This window comes from Arctopsyche grandis, chromosome 1 (assembly GCF_051622035.1).
Source record: "Arctopsyche grandis isolate Sample6627 chromosome 1, ASM5162203v2, whole genome shotgun sequence".
Lineage (NCBI taxonomy): Eukaryota > Metazoa > Arthropoda > Insecta > Trichoptera > Hydropsychidae > Arctopsyche > Arctopsyche grandis.
In genome coordinates, this window is record NC_135355.1 from 30571939 (window position 1) to 30591994 (window position 20056).

The 20056-nt window shown below is 36.2% G+C and overlaps 1 protein-coding gene across 2 annotated transcripts in view; it reads right to left on the reverse strand.

Annotated features, from left to right (window-relative positions):
- The window catches only part of LOC143913702 (pancreatic triacylglycerol lipase-like), a 54870-nt gene that overhangs the window by 7794 nt on the left and 27020 nt on the right, over window positions 1-20056 (reverse strand). Inside the window, exon 1 of one of the 2 annotated variants that reach the window (XM_077433677.1) lies at window positions 8182-8273. The exons of the other annotated variant lie outside the window; for it this stretch is intronic. The gene's annotated coding sequence lies outside the window, so the exon portion shown is untranslated. Of the gene's footprint in view, window positions 1-8181; window positions 8274-20056 lie in introns of those variants that run through there. 2 annotated transcript variants of the gene reach the window in all.

A 20056-nucleotide genomic window follows, 5' to 3' on the forward strand; every position in this document is an offset into this window, starting at 1 on the left:
GAAGAAATACAGTCGACTCGGCTAAAACTAGTCAAGTATTTAAATATAATAGTTACATACTATATAATATCAGTGATCAATTCATATGTATTATTCACGTGACTCAAACGTAACTTGTCGATTAATTAAAATTACGATGAAAATGATTCTTTCAAAGGGCTGATTTTTTAAATGTAATCTTTGTAATTATGTACAATGCATGTACTTACATATATCGAGTTTTTTTGCATGCTGAGAGATTGTATGGGAAAATGCTTTAACCAAATTTTGATTTGGTTTATTTAACATTTTAATTTTAAAATGCTTTAACCAAATTTAAATTTAAAATTCTTTAACCAAATATAATTTAATATAATTTTAAAATGCTTAAACCAAATTTTAATTTTGGTTAACCAGAGATAGCCAGGAGGGCTATTTTAGGGTGGAGTTGATTTTTTCAGTGTTATCCTATTGGCCTTTTTTTCTATATGCAGTCGACACAATAACATAAATATACTATGTATTGTAATAAAATAAATCAATAACAATGTAAATATTTTAGATAAGATTCGTATTTTTCTCTTTTTCTTTGTCGGGGAGGTTTATACCAGACACAAAAATGGTTCCCTATTGTCAATTATTATTGTTCTATAAAGCAAGAGAGCAAAAAAAAGATTGAAAGTAGGGAGCAAGTCTGGTTTATATCAACTTTTGTATTTAGGCTTGCATTTACATTTAACGATATCGATCCATCCGTCCATTATAAACATTATTTCCTGTTTTAAACTATTCGAATCCTATGAGAGTATTATTTTTAAATAAAATGAACATCCCTGTTGGCAACTAAATTATGTCTTGCATAGGCAAAATGTATTTACATAGTTAACAGTAATTTCATACAAATTTAGTCTCACTGAACGGGTATAGCAGGTACTAATATACCACAAGTATTCATTGCAGTTATTTTCTTTCAAAATATGCGAGGACAATATCACTTTCTTGACTGGTATTCCTCCTTTATTAGTTGAAAAAAAAGGTTCACACCCAAAATATAAACTAAGGTCAAAATCAGCCCCCGTGGCCACCATCGTGGTGTACACAGAAGAACAAATAGCCAAACTAACTATTAGGCATAAGTATTCTCAATCGTTTGTCCCATCTTATATGTATTTAAATATTTATATATAAACTGGGTGGTAATATTTTAAAACTTACTGGAAACGGGAATTTGGCAATTATTTAAATTATTTAAAATTACATTTTAAATAATTGGTGTTTTGACACATAAGGTTTTGAAAAATTAAAAGTTTCGACAGCTAAAAGTTTCATGCGACACCTGGTGAGACTATTTTGATATTTTGACTGTTGAAACTAAAACTGATCGTTCGTATATGAACAAACTAGTATGTTCATGAACGAACCGAGGTGAACACTTGGATTGTATCACATTGCAATCTGGACCAATAGTACATACATATGTATGAATGTAGACAAGGCATCGATCAATCCAAAGTACGCAAGGCGGAATCGAGAAAAGCACGTTCGGTTATAATTGTTTTTCGGCACGAGAGTGACTTAACAGAAGGCCTCGCGGCAAGGACGGCTGCTGCGGAGGCTGTCGAGGAATTCGAAACATTCTGAACCAACATATTATGTTATATAATATATGTATAATGCAGAGAGCACCAAATACTAACACCGAACGTTCGAATGTGACGTGTCTAAGCAACTGTTGAACCGACATACACAAACACACGCTGGTAAATAAATATAACAATTTTCGTACACGTTTTACTCTTTTTTTTTCTTGTATGTATGTATGTATGTATGTGCAATTGCTTTCGTGAAAGTGACGAGTTTGCAGCTTTCGTTTCGTTCTCGAACGCGACAAATCGTTGTGTGAACGTCGATCGAGATTTTGTGCATAGATTGTATGCACATTGCGCTTTGGACTTAATTATATACATAATAATAATGTAATATTTGGGTTGTTTATATTATATTTTGTGTTATACGTTCAGTCGAGCGTATATCGAAGTGTTATATGTATCGCTTATATGAAAATATTAATTGATTCGGTCGAGATCTTGTATGTTAATTGTTGTTGATTATGTGTGCACATACATATGTACATATGTATGTATGTATATATATAGGTAAGCGATAGAGTTTTTCGTGGAAATTTGTAATTTTAACAGTTATTATGTAAATATAAACAGAGAAGGTTTGAAACAGCCAATATTGAAAGTATGTATTATGTTAGTAATATATATATATATATATATATATATATATATATATATATATATATATATATATATATATATATATATATATTATTATGTATATATATAATTAAAAAAAAACCGTAAGTCTTTGGACTGAGGTATGTGTGGCTCAAAATGTTCTAAATGATATGAGCTATCAACCCTTTGAGGCTTTGCACTTAGCTACCAAACAACCTGTATATTGTGGAATGATCTGAAATTGGTATAATTTAATGTATGTACCTAAGTGTAAGCGTTTGAGAATCGCCGATACGATAAAAGTTTGTACCTGACATTGGACATGCGTATTTATTATTATGGTACGTGTTATTACTATTTTTTTAAATGCATAGAAAAAAACCAAATCAGTCAAGGTGACCCACACAAAAATTAGCGAAAAATATGCATGAAAAAATGTCGAGGAAGCCCGAAATAATCGATGCTATTTTTATATAAACGACCGGAGTACAACGAGAGACATTTCTGGTAAACGGAGTCATTATTGGGGAAAAATCGTTGGAAATTACATTAAATTGATGGCTTTTTGACAAAATGTTAAGTTAATCGACCATAAAGTGACCATTGTCGAGGTCTTTCAGTTTAGAAAAACAGAGGGTAAAAAATGGTGCATAAAGTAAAAAAAATATTTAAGACCCCACTTAATTTTCTTGTTAAAAAGCTCCTGAATTACATACTTCGATCGTTATTTATTGGAAATCTAGTGTTCTACTTTTATTTTGGTTTTAGAGGGGCACTCTACCTTCTCCCTCCCCCCGAATACGTCACTATATGTTTGTATACATATACATACATATGTATATGCAGAAATCGCATTAATTTTTATGTTGTCCTCTCGGTTAGAGAAGAATATTTGTAAAGAACCCAGTAGATATATATGTATATATGTTACAGTTGAGTGTATCTTCCAGCTGTAATATATTTTGACTAGTTGGAATATATTCCGTCTAACTCACGTAAGTTTTTTCATATCACGAATTACATTCCAACTAGTCAAAACTGAAATACTGAAAAACTGAAAATACAGTTCAACCATAAGATGGTACCGAGTTAAAAGGAAGGAAGGTTTTTGTGAAAGTCACTCGACTAGTAAATTAAGTTAGAAAGTCATATTTTCGTTTTGAAAACATTCTTAGAGTCATCGTAATTGTCATATAACTTGAAAATTACAATTACAATTACTCTGACAATAACTCATTATCATAATTCGTAATACCTAGCAAATATGAATGCAATATTGAATTCTTAAGCATTCCTAAAAATTGTTGAAATTATATTTGCGCTTGTAGAGTTAGAATTTATTAGTTGAATTGTATTCAAATATGAATGACCTAAAACGTCAGTTGGAATATATCACAACTGAAAATACACTTCGACTGTAGCATATGCATACATACATATGTACATATTTATTTATTTATTTTATTTATTTATTTAACATATTAGCCAAAGTGACATTACAGAGATCTCCAACGCGTCACTGTGGCCGGTCATTCAGTAAAAATAACATCATAACAGTAATAATAACTTATAAAAATAACAATATTGACACAACATCATTAAAATCATAAAATCATAAAAAAAAAACATAGATAAAGTAATAACAATCATTCATATTTAATAGGCAAAATCAACCACTGGCATTCCTCAACAACCACTCAACCAGATTAGTATATTTTATATTGAAGAGGTCAATTTCACCAGAAATCCGGTTGAGCAGATATATAGCCCTAGATATAGGAGCCGTTGACAACATATTTGTGCGAGCCACAGGAGGAACAAACAAATCACGATATCTCAAGTCCCTGAATTTGCTAGGTGCATTAAACCTAAATTCATTTAGAACCTGAGGATTGTGAATTATCCCATTCAACAGCTTAAAAAAGTGCCTTCCCAGTAACATATTCCGACGAGACTCCAATGAGTTGAAACCTAACGCCCCTAATAGGAATGCACTAGGATATAGCCAAGGATAATAACCATACTGTTTCAAATAAAGATATCTGAGAAACCGTTTTTGGATTCTCTCAATCTTCAATGAATGAGTTATATGGGTAGGATTCCATATAATAGAAGAAAATTCTAGAATACTACGTACTAAAGATTCATAAAGAATTTTAAGCACCAACGTACTCTGGAAAGGTTTGCTAACTCTTAGTAAGAATCCCAGCATTTTTGTGGCTCGCAAACAAATATTGTCTATGTGTCGTTTAAATTGAAAATTATTCGAGAACAAGACCCCCAAATCACAATATTCATCCACAAACTTTAATTCAACACCACTTAGGCGATATGGATAAATCAAGCGATTTGAAGATCTTGCCACATTGAGAACACCGCATTTTTGAATGCTAAAAAATAATTTATTATCGACAGACCAACTTGACAGCGCGTCTAAGTCCAATTGGAGAAGGGCTGCGTCACTATGAGACTTAACTGTCATAAAAATCTTAAGGTCATCGGCGAATAAAAGATAGTCTGAATACTTGATTATTTTTGAGATGTCATTAATGTAAATTAAAAAGAATAATGTCCCTAAGTTGGACCCTTGAGGTACCCCAGAATGTGAAATAAACTCATTTGAGGAATTAGGGTGAAAATAGACAAATTGCCTCCGATTTTCAAAGTAATTTTGTATAAGTTGCATCAAGCCATTTGATAACCCAAAATTTCTTAACTTCACAAACAAAACATTATGGTCTACCATATCAAAGGCCTTCATGAAATCGGTATATACTACATCAACTTGGTTTCCCGCATCAACCGATTTGGTTACATAATTGGAAAAACATAATAAATTAGTAACTGTTGAACGAGAACTTCTAAATCCATGTTGTTGATCGATCAAATATGGTTCACAGTGATTGTAGATATACCGATGTAAAATTGCCTCGAACACCTTGGCAGGAGCAGAAAGTAGCGCAACCGGTCTATAATTTGTAATTGATAAAATGTCACCTTTTTTAAAAATGGGAACAATTTTAGTGATTTTCCAAAAATCAGGAAAAATTCCCGAATTTAATGACAAATTGAAGATAAAGCATAGTGGTTGCGTTAAAGGAGCTTTGCAAGCTTTCAACACATACGCAGGAATGAGATCTGGACCAGCCGACAGTTTTGGTTTCAGTCTGTTAAAACCATAAATTAAGTCATTTTGATTGCAGCAATCTAGGTTTAGAAAAGGGAACCAGCCATTGTCTGATATACTGTTAGACTGACCTTGTACAGATTGACAACTCCGCACAATATTGCTAAAATGTTCACCAAACTTATCAGCAATATTTTGGGAACCATGTACCTCACAGTTTTCATAAATCATAGTGCCAGGCATATTTTTAGTAAAACGTTTAGAATTAATAAGTGACCAGAAAGCAGACGGCTCCTTAGATAGTGCAATTTCACAATTTAAAATATATTTTTTACGGCATTCATCCATAGTTGATTTTACTAATTTACGCAGATATACAAAATCAGCACGTGCTATGCAACATTTCGTTGTTTTCCAAATTTTATGGACGTAAATTTTTCTTTGAATAATCTTAATTAAATCTTTTGAAAACCATTTAGGATACTTATAATCGTTGGATAACTGGGCAAATTTCTTTTTATTAAAAATGCCATTACATTCATTATATACAATATTATAGAAGGTGGAAACAGCTATATTTACATCACAACACTTATACAACTCATTCCAATTACAATTGGCCAGACTATTTCCTAATTTAACCAGCTTATCTCCATATTCAAATTTCCATCCAGGTATCATTTTTCCATCAGAACACAACATATTATTAATATTAACTTTAGCTGAATTAAAAATAATATCAACATCAAGTGCTGGATGATAAATATCCTCTGTAACTAAAGGATTAGACGCTCTTGATACAGATATATTAACACAATCAATATTAGTGAATATTAAATCTAAAATAGAACCATTATAATTGTTTTTAATAAAATTGATTTGACTTAAATCTAACAAAGATAAAACAAAATTAAGATCCTCACTCGAACAGTTCGAGGAGATTAAATTAAAATCCCCAATCAAAATTACACGCCCCTTGGATAAATCTAAAACATTTGAGACAATCAAATTAAAAAAATCCCTATAAGATTCAGGCGTTGATCTAGGCGGCAAGTAAACAACACATATATATAATAAGAATGGAATACAATACAGTTTCAGTTTTTATGCTAAAACTTATGTATACATATTTTGGAATTGACCCATATTTATAAGTACTATGTATCAAGTGCTTACATACATACGTACATATTGTCATATTTTTTTTCATTCAGATTTCAACATTTAAGCAGGTCTTGCATATCTAATATATAGTTTATTGTTTTTTTATTGGTCTTGGTTGTTAATTTTACAACATTTAAATTGACCTGTAGATTTAATCAAATGTTATATACATACATAGTTGCTAAGTATTTCGTAACTTTAGTTAAACGCCTCTCATATGGATGTAGTTTTGTTTAATGTGTATACCTCATACTTTTGCCATCTTTAGCTTCACGAAGTTTTTTGAGTAATTTAAAAAGAAAACTCGTTCAAAACATGTGTATTAAATAAATAAATGTTTTCTATATATGTATGCTATTTTAATATCCATCAGTAATTATCGTGTGTTAAAAGAATGATTGATGTAATTGCCGGCGCACGCTCTACAGGAGGCGCCAATAAAATTGGGGCACCCATCATATGTAGATATTATATAAGAAATTTTTACAAATAAATGCATTTTAGTCATAGGTGCATAATACATAAATAATATATTTTTATAATAAATTTTTTTTTTTTACTATGGTGCCATTACGGGTTTTGCTCCAAGGCGACACCTATGACCAATTTTGTACATATGTACAAAATTTATAACATTATTATTATAGATTTAAAATATTCAATTAATAGTGACAAATTAGGATGGGTTGCCAAATTTGTTTAGAAGAGTTTCAACAATGAAATCAGATAAATTTTCAAGCTTTGAAAGAAAAAGATCGACCTTTAAGTCACATATCAAAGGTCTGGCCAGCAACAAAGCCAGGGATAGAACAATCAATCGAAAGCGTTACATACTAACTACTTATCTACATATGTACATATGGGGTCTACCTCACGGGCCCGAATGTGAAACGCCCGAAAACGCAAATATCGGAAGACAAAGATCGAAAATCGAAAGATCTTAAGTCGAAAGATAAAAAAGGGTGCATGGTAAACGGTACATACTCACTTAATTTGCGCGAGCAGGATACAACAGGAATAAGAGGAACAGGCTTTCCCACCCGTATTCTGCGCGCGCACATTAATACGGGAGGAAAACCCTGTTCCTGTTGTATCCTGCACGCGCAAATTAAGTTAGTATGTACGGTTTACCATGCACCCTTTTTTATCTTTCAATTTTCGATCTTTGCCTTCCGATATTTGCGTTTTCGGGCGTTTCACATTCGGGCTCGTGACGGAGACCGGTACATATGTTATGCATGATGCTGATACATATCAACTCCTGCATCTTGTTATTCAAGGGAAGAGAGGCCCTTGAAGAAGAAGGACGTCCTGGCTGTAAAACCTGAGGTAATGGGTCAACCGAACACTGCACGGCCAACAAAATCATCATTTGCAAACATGATTGCCAACGTTCGGTAACGAATAAGGCACTAGGAGAAGAAGAAGCAAATTATTATTACGATATAAATTAAACACGTGAAAATAAAAATAAAAAAGCTAGGATTTCCGCAGTCGAAAGCAGCAGCATGCATTGATCCAGATCGATCTCTCGTCGACATTCCACACTGCGGTTCGAGAAAGTGTCACGGCGCTCACGACACAACAACGCTCGAATAAAATTGATTACCGTCAACGGAAGAACAACAACAAGATTGTTGTTGTTGTTGGCAACGACATACAAACCCCCAAATCGTTGCAGTGGGCTTGCAGCAAAGTGTTACACGTTTAATTACGCGCGATGGCGTAACGATCGCGTTCGGTAACGCGCGCGAGTTCTCAGTGCGCCATTATTACGCAATATGGCCGCCGTTAAGGAGTAGGAGGAGGCGCCATTGCGAATCGCAGCGAATGTCACGAAATTTCACCGGACTCATCATTACCGAGCGTCAGCTTCCTCGAACAGAAAGAAGGCTTCAAAACTCGTCCGCAATCATTACCATCTGATGTAATAACACTTTTTTATTATTATTATTTCCCTTCACGCGGTATTACATCAGTTTTGGCAACGACGACGACAACAACAACAACGACAGCGGAATTGCAACGTTTCTCTTCCGCTCGAGATTTAATAGGCGCGACAAGTGTCGTGACGTTTAATGTTTTTTTTTATATATGTATGTACATACATACATGTTTACATATAATAAATATTTAAATCTGAGTTTCAAAACCTTTTTAAATAGTGGGTAGTCTAAGTAGCAGGTTTGTATGTACATTAGAGGTGGCCACGAGGGCTATTTTTCGGCATACTGTATATTTTGGGCGTGAACCTTGTTTCTTCGACTAATAAAGGATGAATACGTCAAGAAATTGATATTGTTCTCGTATCTTTTGAAAGGCAATAACTGCAATGAATACTTTGGCATATTAGTACATGCTATGCCCGCTCATTGAGACTATTTTTGAAACTAAATACATTTTTCTCTAAGCAAGACATATATAATTTAGCTGCCATCCGGGATGTTCATTTTATTTAAAAATAATACTCCCCAAGAAGCTGAATAGTTAATAATAAGAAGAGGGTAGTAAAAAATGTTTTTTAAAAACTAACCTCTTCTATATTTTGTTTATAAAATTAAGAGAATATATAAAAAGCCTAATTATGAAATCACCAATTCTCTCCGTAAACTTTGATCACGAGTATGGCATTGTGCTCAATCTGCCATAGCGAGAGGGGGGCGAAAAGGGAAAACGATCAGAATAGTGTGGAAAAATGGGACAGTGTGTGTGGACGACAGACGTCACCGTGAAGGAAGATGCAGTATTTTCAAACGTGTCTATTACGATTATTTTTCACCATGGTAATGGCGGACGTCATTTCCACTTATATTGATGACCAAACCGAGCAAAATGGCAAAGTTTGAAAACGATCGGATAAGAACCCAAACTTCGTCAGACGACAAAATCGATTCTGAACTAAGAAGAGGTTAGTATCGGATCGATGTCGTTAAACGTAAGTACAAATCTAAATACAAAAGTAGGCATAAACCTCCCCGATATGCAATACGAAAACGTTAAATTGTTATTGATTTATTTTATTACAATGCATAGTATTTGTTTTATTAAAATACATATTTTATTTTATAATGAAAACCCATGTCAACTGCATCATAGAAAAAATAGGCCAATAGGATAATACTGGAAAAATGAACTACGCCCAAAAATAGCCCGCGTGGCCACCTCTTATATATTATACATACATACCTGCTGCCCACTGCCCACTCACCAAAACAAAATAATGCGAAGCGTTAACCCTTTTGTGCCGTCGACTGCTAATGTCTTAAACTATTATAAAATTACAAATTTGAACTGAATTAAGTATTCGTGCTGTGTCCAAGAAGTACCACGGTCGCAGTCTAATGGTTGTACTATCAATGAAAAAGCGAAATAATCAAACGTTTTCGAAGCACGACGAGTCGTGCGGAAGATGCGTTTTGTTATTTATGCATGCGATCGTTCGTTTGTGTATGTATTATCTGTACGTTTTGTTTTCGCAGTTTCTTGCACGCATTTCATGGGTATATTGTCCGATTGGACCGATTCGGAATTTAAATATGCCTCAAGTGATTGAACGTGTCGTGTGAGAGGAAGGAGGAAGGCGTTCAAGTGTATCTGAATAGAACAATCTTTAAGGACTATGTCAATATTGTGAAATTAATGGGTTACACGTTCGAAAATACGTATAAGCATAATAAATAAGTATATATCTGGAAAAATGCCAATATATATATTTGATTTGATTATCTTCTTTAAGTTAGTCTTAGAATACGTTGTATTGTATTCCCTGCGCTATTGCAACGATTGCAAACCAAACGGACGCACGCTCATTTCGCATTCTTTTGTCTCGGCTTTTGCCATTTTAAACTTGCCAGAAAGATCCAACTCAATTTTAAGAATTGCCAATCTTCAATGTACGCCGAAATGTCATCTGCGCAACCCCATGAATATCTCGTCTTTCGTACATGCTGAAATTCAAACAGTTAAAATTCAATCGAAATGAGCATGCAGCCGGGTGGTTTTCAATCATTTGTAGCAAACCCATACATATGTTTATATGTACATATACATACATACATACATACATACCAGTGGCGTGCCGTGAAAATCTACCTAATTTTATCGCACAGTCTTACTTATGTGTGCGCGAGCAGGATACAAGGGGATTCTAGTTTGCCAATTTATCCAATTTCACTGTAGAAACGGTTCCTCATCAAATTGGCAAACCATTTTGTTGCCACCTACCTACCTACTCACAATTTCAAATTTAAAATCTATAATATTATTTATGTACAAGTTTAAAACCATAGGTATTGATTAGGGCAACTGAATGGTAAAATGTAATTGAAAAAAGTATTTATAGCAAACGTTTTGTTCATGTTGGATTTTTGGCAAAGGAAGAAATGTAGAAAGGAAAAGACAAACACTATATCAAAACTATGACTTATGAAAGATGACTAATTTCGACTTTTGATTTAATATATTTTGTATATAATAGAAATACTGAATGCACCATCGTCTACTGCGTCAGACATAATACTTCAAGGGTGATTGTTAACGGCCTGCAGCCCCGGCCCAAAAGGATAATGCAAGGCTGAAATGTGCAGGATTCATTCCCGTGAAGACTATTTATAGTTCAAGTGTGACTACTAAGAATTGAATTCTTCTACTATGTATAAAGGTTTGATTTAGTGAATTCGTTATACATAAATGATATTTATGATCCATAAGACTTGTACATCACCGGGTACAGGTCGTGGGTTCAAGTCCCGGTCAAATACGCTACTGTCGATATCTTGGTGGTTATTAAAATACAAATTAACCGTTTCATGTTAGAATTTTCCGATTTTTCTAGCTCAATTGTTGTGACGGATCCAATAAATCGGTATCCTCTCCTTCAGTATCTCGCAAATTCGAGTTATAAGCGCCTCGAATTTGTTGAATCTTATACAATATGGTACTTACATAATTTATTTTTCAAGTTGATATTAAGCACCGAGAGGTCGCTAAGTTCGATCCCGTGAACTGACCTCGATTGAAAAAAATATATATTCTGAGTATAATCTATAATGCTGCTGGTGATACTTGGATATTTGTGACTCCAAGTCGATCGTTTTCTATGAGAATTTGCCAATTGATCTGATTTCATTGTTGAAGCGGTTCCTCCATCAAATTGGCAAAAAACCATCCTACCGACTATGTCACCACTATTTGAATATGATTTCAAAAAATTATTATCTATAACATTGATGTCTCGCAAATTTTTTATATATAGTATTTGTGCATATAATGCTTATATGTCTGGTCACAGTGACGCGTTAGAGTATTATGTAATGTCCCTGTGGTTAATATGTTATATATGTATGTATGTGGTTAATATGATAATATGTTAATAGGTTAATAATAAAAAATGAAATATACCAGTACTCGGAAAATTTGATAAAACAAAGAATAAAGTCAGATTAGTTTACAAGTTATATAATACATAATGATGTATATAAATAAATTTATCGACATACATGTATGTATGTATGTACATACATATATGGAATATCAAATTAAATAGGAACTTGACAAAGAAAGTTCAATGTTAATGAAACCAATTGACGTACTCGTGGAATTAAAAGGCATGTAGATGAACGTGGAGGTGATGAATAATAAACAAATAAATGAATAATGGCGAATATTTGTGTTAATTTGGCGCAAATGCAAAGTTCGGCGTTGTTCGCGAGCCGCCACTTTCTCTGACCGGTGCACGTTCACCGGTAAAGACAGGGACGGCGCGTGATAGTAAAAACAACAAATTAATTCAAGCGTTCACTATTCAAATGAGACGATAGATTAATATGATAGAAAGGAGATCCATCTATCATCAGACGACGTGCGAAGAATTTCGACCTTGATTATACATACATATTATATATACATGTGTATGTACATAGTTAACTCGATTGTTAACATTTTAATATCAACCAGTGTTAAGTAATACTCTTTGAACTTACGACACGTTGCAACATTCTTGTAAAGCTACTAAATTAATTTAATGTTGAATTTTTCTACTGTAAGTTTAGATTGGGATAGTATTCGTCCTTGCGTTGATGAAAGTGTGGGGTAATATTTTTTGAATATATCTAGCAATAAATATTATTTTAAATTATTAACATATTATGTACTCGTTTGCATTCAATGTGAATGATTTTGCATAAGAATTGTCCGCGTGAAAAGTTGTTGAAATTGTTGTTGTGGGCGTCGCTTATTGTGATCAAGCTTTTGATTATATAAAACAGTCTATTCATATTGATATGTACATAATTGTTATTGTAACTACATATTTTAAGAATCCTTTAAGTTACATTCGTTAAATGAAAACATTTATTATTAGAGTTTGCTAATTTTTCTGATTTTCATTGAAACGGTTCCTGTAAAATCTCCTTCCCTATCTCTTGCTAATCTCAAGCTATTCAGCATCTTGACGTTCAGCAATTTCATTATAAAAATGCTGTAAAAAATTCTCCATAGATGTCACTGTGGATGTTTGTATGAATTTGTATTGTATAAAATGCATATGTATATTAATTGTATTGATTGACTGCGTTGTATCTGTATATCTGTATAAGTGTTCATGTTCCATGAAATAAAAAATAAAAAATAAACAAAAATATTTGTAGGTATAAAAATAAAAATATATTATAAGCCCTCGCATTACGGTCCGCTTATGTTATCTAGCACTGCACATCACAACACTGCATGGAAAAGATTACTTCTATTGATACTATACAACACCATCCGTTTTCGGCACGTTCATACTTGTTTTGAACAAGGCAAAATCGGCTTATATATAGTTAACTAGCTGTATTACCCGGCTTCGCTCAGTGTTTATAATATAAACCGCTTAAACATGACTTAGCTAATTTAATTAAAAAAAAAAAAAAAATTTAAAAATTAAAAAAAAAAATAAAAAAAAAAATAAAAAAATAAAAAAAAAATAAAAAAAAAATCAAAAAAAAAATTTAAAAAAATCAAAAAAAAAAAATCAAATTTTTTTTTTGCCTTCTAGGGCTTCGCCCTCGGCACCCCCCTGAGCCTTTGCCTTCTAGGGCTTCGCCCCTCCACGCCCCATGAGCAATTGCCGTTTAGGGCTTCGCCCCCATGATCAGTTGCCTTTTAGGGCTTCGCCCCTCCGCGCCCCCATGATTCAAAGCCGTCTAGGGCTTCGCCCCCCTTAGTTAATGCCTTTTAGGGCTTCGCCCCCCGCGCCCCCAAGATTAATTGCCGTTTCGGGCTTCGCCCCCCTTAGTTAATGCCTTTTAGGGCTTCGCCCCTCCACACCCCCATGATTAAATGCCGTCTAGGGCTTCGCCCCCCCTAGTTAATGCCTTTTAGGGCTTCGCCCCCCGCGCCCCCAAGATTAATTGCCGTTTAGGGCTTCGCCCCCCTTAGTTAATGCCTTTTAGGGCTTCGCCCCCCGCGCCCCCAAGATTAATTGCCGTTTCGGGCTTCGCCCCCCTTAGTTAATGCCTTTTAGGGCTTCGCCCCTCCGCACCCCCATGATTAAATGCCGTCTAGGGCTTCGCCCCCCCTAGTTAATGCCTTTTAGGGCTTCGCCCCCCGCGCCCCCAAGATTAATTGCCGTTTAGGGCTTCGCCCCCCTTAGTTAATGCCTTTTAGGGCTTCGCCCCTCCGCGCCCCCATGATTAAATGCCGTCTAAGGCTTCGCCCCCATGATCAGTTGCCTTTTAGGGCTTCGCCCCTCCGCGCCTCCATGATTAATTGCCGTCTAGGGCTTCGCCCCCCTTAGTTAATGCCTATTAGGGCTTGCGCCCCATGAGGCTGGGCCCCCCGGGCCCCCTTCGGGGCCCCACGGGGCTGCGCCCCTTGTGGCGCCCCCTTTTGAGCCCCATGGGGCTGCGCCCCATGAGGCTGGGCCCCCCGGGCCCCCATTCGGGGCCCCACGGGGCTGCGCCCCTTGTGGCGCCCCCTTTTGAGCCCCATGGGGCTGCGCCCCATGAGGCTGGGCCCCCCGGGCCCCCATTCGGGGCCCCACGGGGCTGCGCCCCTTGTGGCGCCCCCTTTTGAGCCCCATGGGGCTGCGCCCCATGAGGCTGGGCCCCCCGGGCCCCCTTCGGGGCCCCACGGGGCTGCGTCCCTTGTGGCGCCCCCTATTGAGCCCCATGGGGCTGCGCCCCATGAGGCTGGGCCCCCCGGGCCCCCTTCGGGGCCCCACGGGGCTGCGCCCCTTGTGGCGCCCCCTTTTGAGCCCCATGGGGCTGCGCCCCATGAGGCTGGGCCCCCCCGGGGCCCCACGGGGCTGCGCCCCTCGTGGCGCCCCCTTTTGAGCCCCATGGGGCTGCGCCCCATGAGGCTGGGCCCCCCGGGCCCCCACGGGGCTGCGCCCCTTGTGGCGCCCCCTTTTGAGCCCCATGGGGCTGCGCCCCATGAGGCTGGGGCCCCACGGGGCTGCGCCCCTTGTGGCGCCCCTGGCGGGGCCCCATGAAGCTACTCGCCTTGCGCCCCCGCGGGGGTGAATCCATTGAAACGAAAAAAACAAATCGGCGCCCATGGATCGAAAAAAAAAAAATCGAATCACGTGTTCGATGACGTCACCGATCTACGGACGACGACGACGACGACGACGAAAACGACGACGACGACCAAGGATATTTACATACATACAAAGTCTCTTTCCAAATTATAGATTAGATTACAGTGTAATAATACGGCGCAATATTTCTTGCGTCGTATAGTCGTGTCTATATTTTGCAGCAGCACTTTTGTTAGTACGGGTGCACTCGCCACTATGACGTCATATTATGCGAGAATTTTTCACAGTGACCAAAGAAAGCCGGTTCTGCTTGATACCTTTCGGTGACATGTGCTGCTGTATAATATGAATAGATCGTGTCGGTTACTGCTGTTACGATACGCCACATGATTATGATTGTGTCCATATATGTATGTATAATGTACTAAATAGTATTTTTCGTACTGCAGTTTACGTGCAGTAGCCGGTCTGTGTGGTGCTAGTATAAAAGAGTAGCATCAAAATTTGCAATGCAAATCATTAGATTATATGTATAGGAAGAATGGTTTTGAATGAACGAAATCGATACTCGACAGTGTTTCGAGAAGTGAAATCGAGCTTATTGACCCTTCAAGCGCCAACAATTGTTACATGGGAGCAAAGGTACAAGATTTATCTGGATACGAGGGCATACAATGCCCAAGGAAACGTTGGATGATGACTCGTGACAATGTAGCGGTTTGTGCGGAAGAGACTTTCTCTGAAAGTGTTGCACTTTCGGATGCGCTTTCAACGATAAGTGCATCTAACTGAAATATGTATGTACTTAAAGCCGGTTAATAAGCTTGTTACCGATTGGGTACTACATATTTTATATGTACGTATGTAAGTTGATCGTGACGGATCATTTGATATTTTCTAACAATGTGAATTGAGTTATACTGTATACACAGATGTGAATGGTTAGACGGAAAAGTTGTTCGTTTGAAGATAATCTACATAGTGCCCAGCTTCACCCAGGCGTACTCCGTTAAATTGTTAGATATCAAAAGGAATACCTATATTTTTTATAAGTGTGAATTTTTATGTTGAAAATGACGGAAGTAATTTTAAGTGTGTGTATAGTTGTAATGTTTAAGGTACGGTACGATTTGGATCAATCTGAGTGTGACGTGGAATTAGAAAATATTAAAATACGTACTCAATGACTCGTACAAATTTGAGAAATAAATATAATATTTGCATAATTCGAAAGAAAATTTCTCGAAAAGAACATAGTGATATAGTTTCGTTTACGAATAAATAAAATTATTATTATCCTATTATTAGAGTCATCCGAAAGACTAAAAAAAAACCCTATACCTTTCCTTTTGGGCATGCTTGGGTATAATTCCTTTTAACTTCGGAGAAATTATTAATTATATTAATTCGTTTTGTTCTCCAGCGTCGTTGCTTAAACAGTCGGGTTTTTATGTCCGTAATAATTATGTGCGTGATAGACATCATCATTTGATAGTTGTACCTCTTCCCGCACAATTATTTATCGGATGGCCCCTATTCCAAGAGCTATCCGACTTCTTAATGAAATCGTTGCTGCCGTGCCTGAAAGTGATATTTTACGCCTTGGCATGATTTTAGCCTATTTGCCTGTCAGCCTGCGCTCATCATTATTTTTATAATTGACTGTGAGGTATCAATGAATTTTGATCTTTTCTCTTCTATTTGAGCCTATTAGTGATGTTTTCACGGTTGTTTTTTGTACAAACATACATATATTGGTTATGACTGTTGATGCAAGGCATTCCCAATTGTTCTCTCAATATTTAGCTATTATTGTTTTTTTTATGTATTGTATGTACAAATATGTATGTATTTCATTTCATATCTGTTATATTTTCAACAAATGTGGCGCATTACGAATTCCTGTAATGCCACAATGGTCCAAACTTTAAATAAATAAATAAAATATGAATAGTAAAATAGCCGGAACTCAACGACATCTTTGATAATAGTTAAAAGGTGTCCCGTCATTTCCGCGTGGATAAAATTGGGCCGAAATTTTGGCGCACCAACATTTCAGCGCAACGTCATTTCGGTGCATGGAAAGAATTAAAACTAAACAAGAAAAACAAAATTTGTATGCAATTTAAATACACAAATTAAAATTAGAGAATACTCCCATTGAAGGAATAATCAAAACTATTTGTTTTATAATGTTTTTCAATCGAACTATTATTTAAATACTTATATGATTTCAGTTTATAGAGCTCCTTCAGCTATTTTCTAGCAAAATTTATCTTTATAAGTTGTAAGAAAAGGGAACCTTTGAAATAGGTGAACTAGTAAAGTTACAAGGCTTTCAAAATGTCTATAAATAAAACATTGAGGAGAGGTTAGTACATATACGATTTTTGTGCTCCTAGGTTTCAACATGTGAGTAATGCAGATTATCTGCGATAAGTCCTTTCCAACATTTTAAGGTCTGTTCATACCTATCCAGCACGAACCGGCAGCAGCAGGTATCCTGCAAGTGCGGACAGTATTCTTTGATACATTCTTGAAAAGTGCGCTTAAAAATTAATTGTTGAATTTAATCATCTTCTCCTTCTCACCCTCATTTTCACCATATCTGCTGCTATGTTTATCTACACTGCTAATTTGGTGTAAAAGTGTATTATTTTATTTTGAAAATTCTAAACATGATATATTTTTGTAATTAGCTACACTTAAAATACCCCGGACAGTGGAAATTTCCAACTTATTTCATTATTTAGTCCACTGTCCGTTGATCATGGAAAATATTCTTTCTTCATTGGCATTTTGGCCAGGTATTCCAAAAGCCTCTCCACCACGTCATATCTTGTGAGAGAAAATATTGTACGGACTGCGTGAAATCGAAAAAGAGGACATTATGGGTATAATATAAAAAGATAGAGAACAAAAGAATTGTATTAAAAAAGAGAACACGTTCTCTTAAAAAAAATACCTGTTGGCAACCCTACGGGGTATTAGTTTATGTACTAGCATTTCCATTGATAAAACAAGCGAGAAGAAGAAAAAATAAGTCAGACAAACATGTGACTGATAGTTAAGCAAGATAATTGTGAGCTCGGGAAACTCTTCACACACATCATAATCCTTTTTTAATTTCTATAATCAGTGCTAGACTCGAAATACATACATAAGTACCATCTGAAGTTGATTTACAACCGGTCGTTAGAAAAAGGTCAATGTACACATAGTGCAACTGCATCGCATTGCAACCGGATCTGGTACATATGTATGAATACAATTTAGTCGCTCATCTATAATGATACGAAAAAATGCTACCCGGCAATTAGGTTTGTATAACATAATAGCGGATCGAACGTTTCAGTCGGATACACAGCAATCAGGCATAATACGCGTTCACACACGATAACGACGCTATTATGTTTCTAACGGCACTTGTGTGTAAAATAAATCTCATGCATTTCTTATTACGAGAAGTGTGTTGTCGCAAATGGGGGCGTTACGCGCGATGGTCCATCGCCGAGGAGGCGTAACGAGTCACCGGAAGTGCAGCATCGTCACTCGACATAACGAGACTACTGCGGACTACATTTTCGCAGTCGTCAAGAACGACGACAGTTGCGAAAAGGTTTAAAGAACTTCCAGGAAGATGTACAGCGTGAAAGGACTAGAGCGAAAACACACAGAGTGGTATGAGACGTCAAGTGTTATTGGCTTCCTGTTGTGCACGTGCGAAATAAATATGTTTGGGAGGTCGCACGTGTTTCCATATCAATATAATAATAATATTATTATATGGATATGCAAATTCCAGAAGATAGGGAGAATAGTGCAATCCCCATCGCCCATATAAATAATATATAGGTATATAGATAATAAATACAATAGTATTGAATAATAATAAAAAATAAATAAAAAAAAATATAAATATATTATTAATAATAATAATAATACACCTAATAATAAATAAGAATAAGTAATTAATTAATCAATTTAATGTCTATTAAGGCGCTCGGTGGAGTGGTTCCATCCATTGAACACATGTACAGTGAAAAGTGCAAGTGAGAAGACGCGGCAGCAAGAAGACAATTAGATGATAAAAATACACGAAGACGTAGAGAAGCCACTCTCATTCTGAGAATGGCCTCATAGTGAGGCACGGCTTTTATAGCCCGAAGAGAGTACGGTAGCAGTTGTTATATTGAACCTTTATATTCCTCATGTATCTGGTTCATAGTTCTCCAGTATAGAGGATAGTACAAAAGAACATAAATAATTGTCTCTTAACCTCTACACCCGAGTGGTAAAACCGTAAAACATATACAACTGACAAGTTTTTCCTACATTTCTTCAAATATGGGATTAACCGTTATCGATCAGCAAGGATAAATATAAGGATAAAATATCACCGAAAATACTCCAGGGGGTGATTTTTGGGACTGTATACCATGTACATATATGGGCTAGGGGGGGGGCTACGTTTTTTCACACGTTTTAAAGTATCTAAAAATATAACACGTCCCACGTCCCACTCTGCGTGTTTTCGCCTTTAGCCTAGAATGCGATTTAGTACATACATATGTACATATCTGGTCCTGGTTCCCGGAAGAATGTACTGAATTGCAATGAATAGTGACGCAGTTTCGAGAAATTCTTATTTTCAATGGCGCTCAAAAATAACTTACGCAATGTAATTCCACAAAAAAGGGTTAGCATCCTCGGATAACATACAAATACCCCTTGATGTGTTTTTGTGGAATTCTATTCCGTTAGTTCTTCTTGAGCATCTTTGAAAGTTTGGATGTCTCGAGAGTGCATTTGTCCGGTCACAATGGTCCTAGTTCAACCTCCAGATTAGTACATAGGTTCCTTATTAGAAGACATTCTGTGGCTGTTAATTTGATTAGTTGTGTTGATTAATTAATTTGATTAGTTAACGTGTTGGAGGATCTTTCTCGTTTACTTTTTACGCCATAAATTACTGCGAGTCTTTTCAGGTTGTTCTCCTCTTTTCAGGTTGAGTCATAA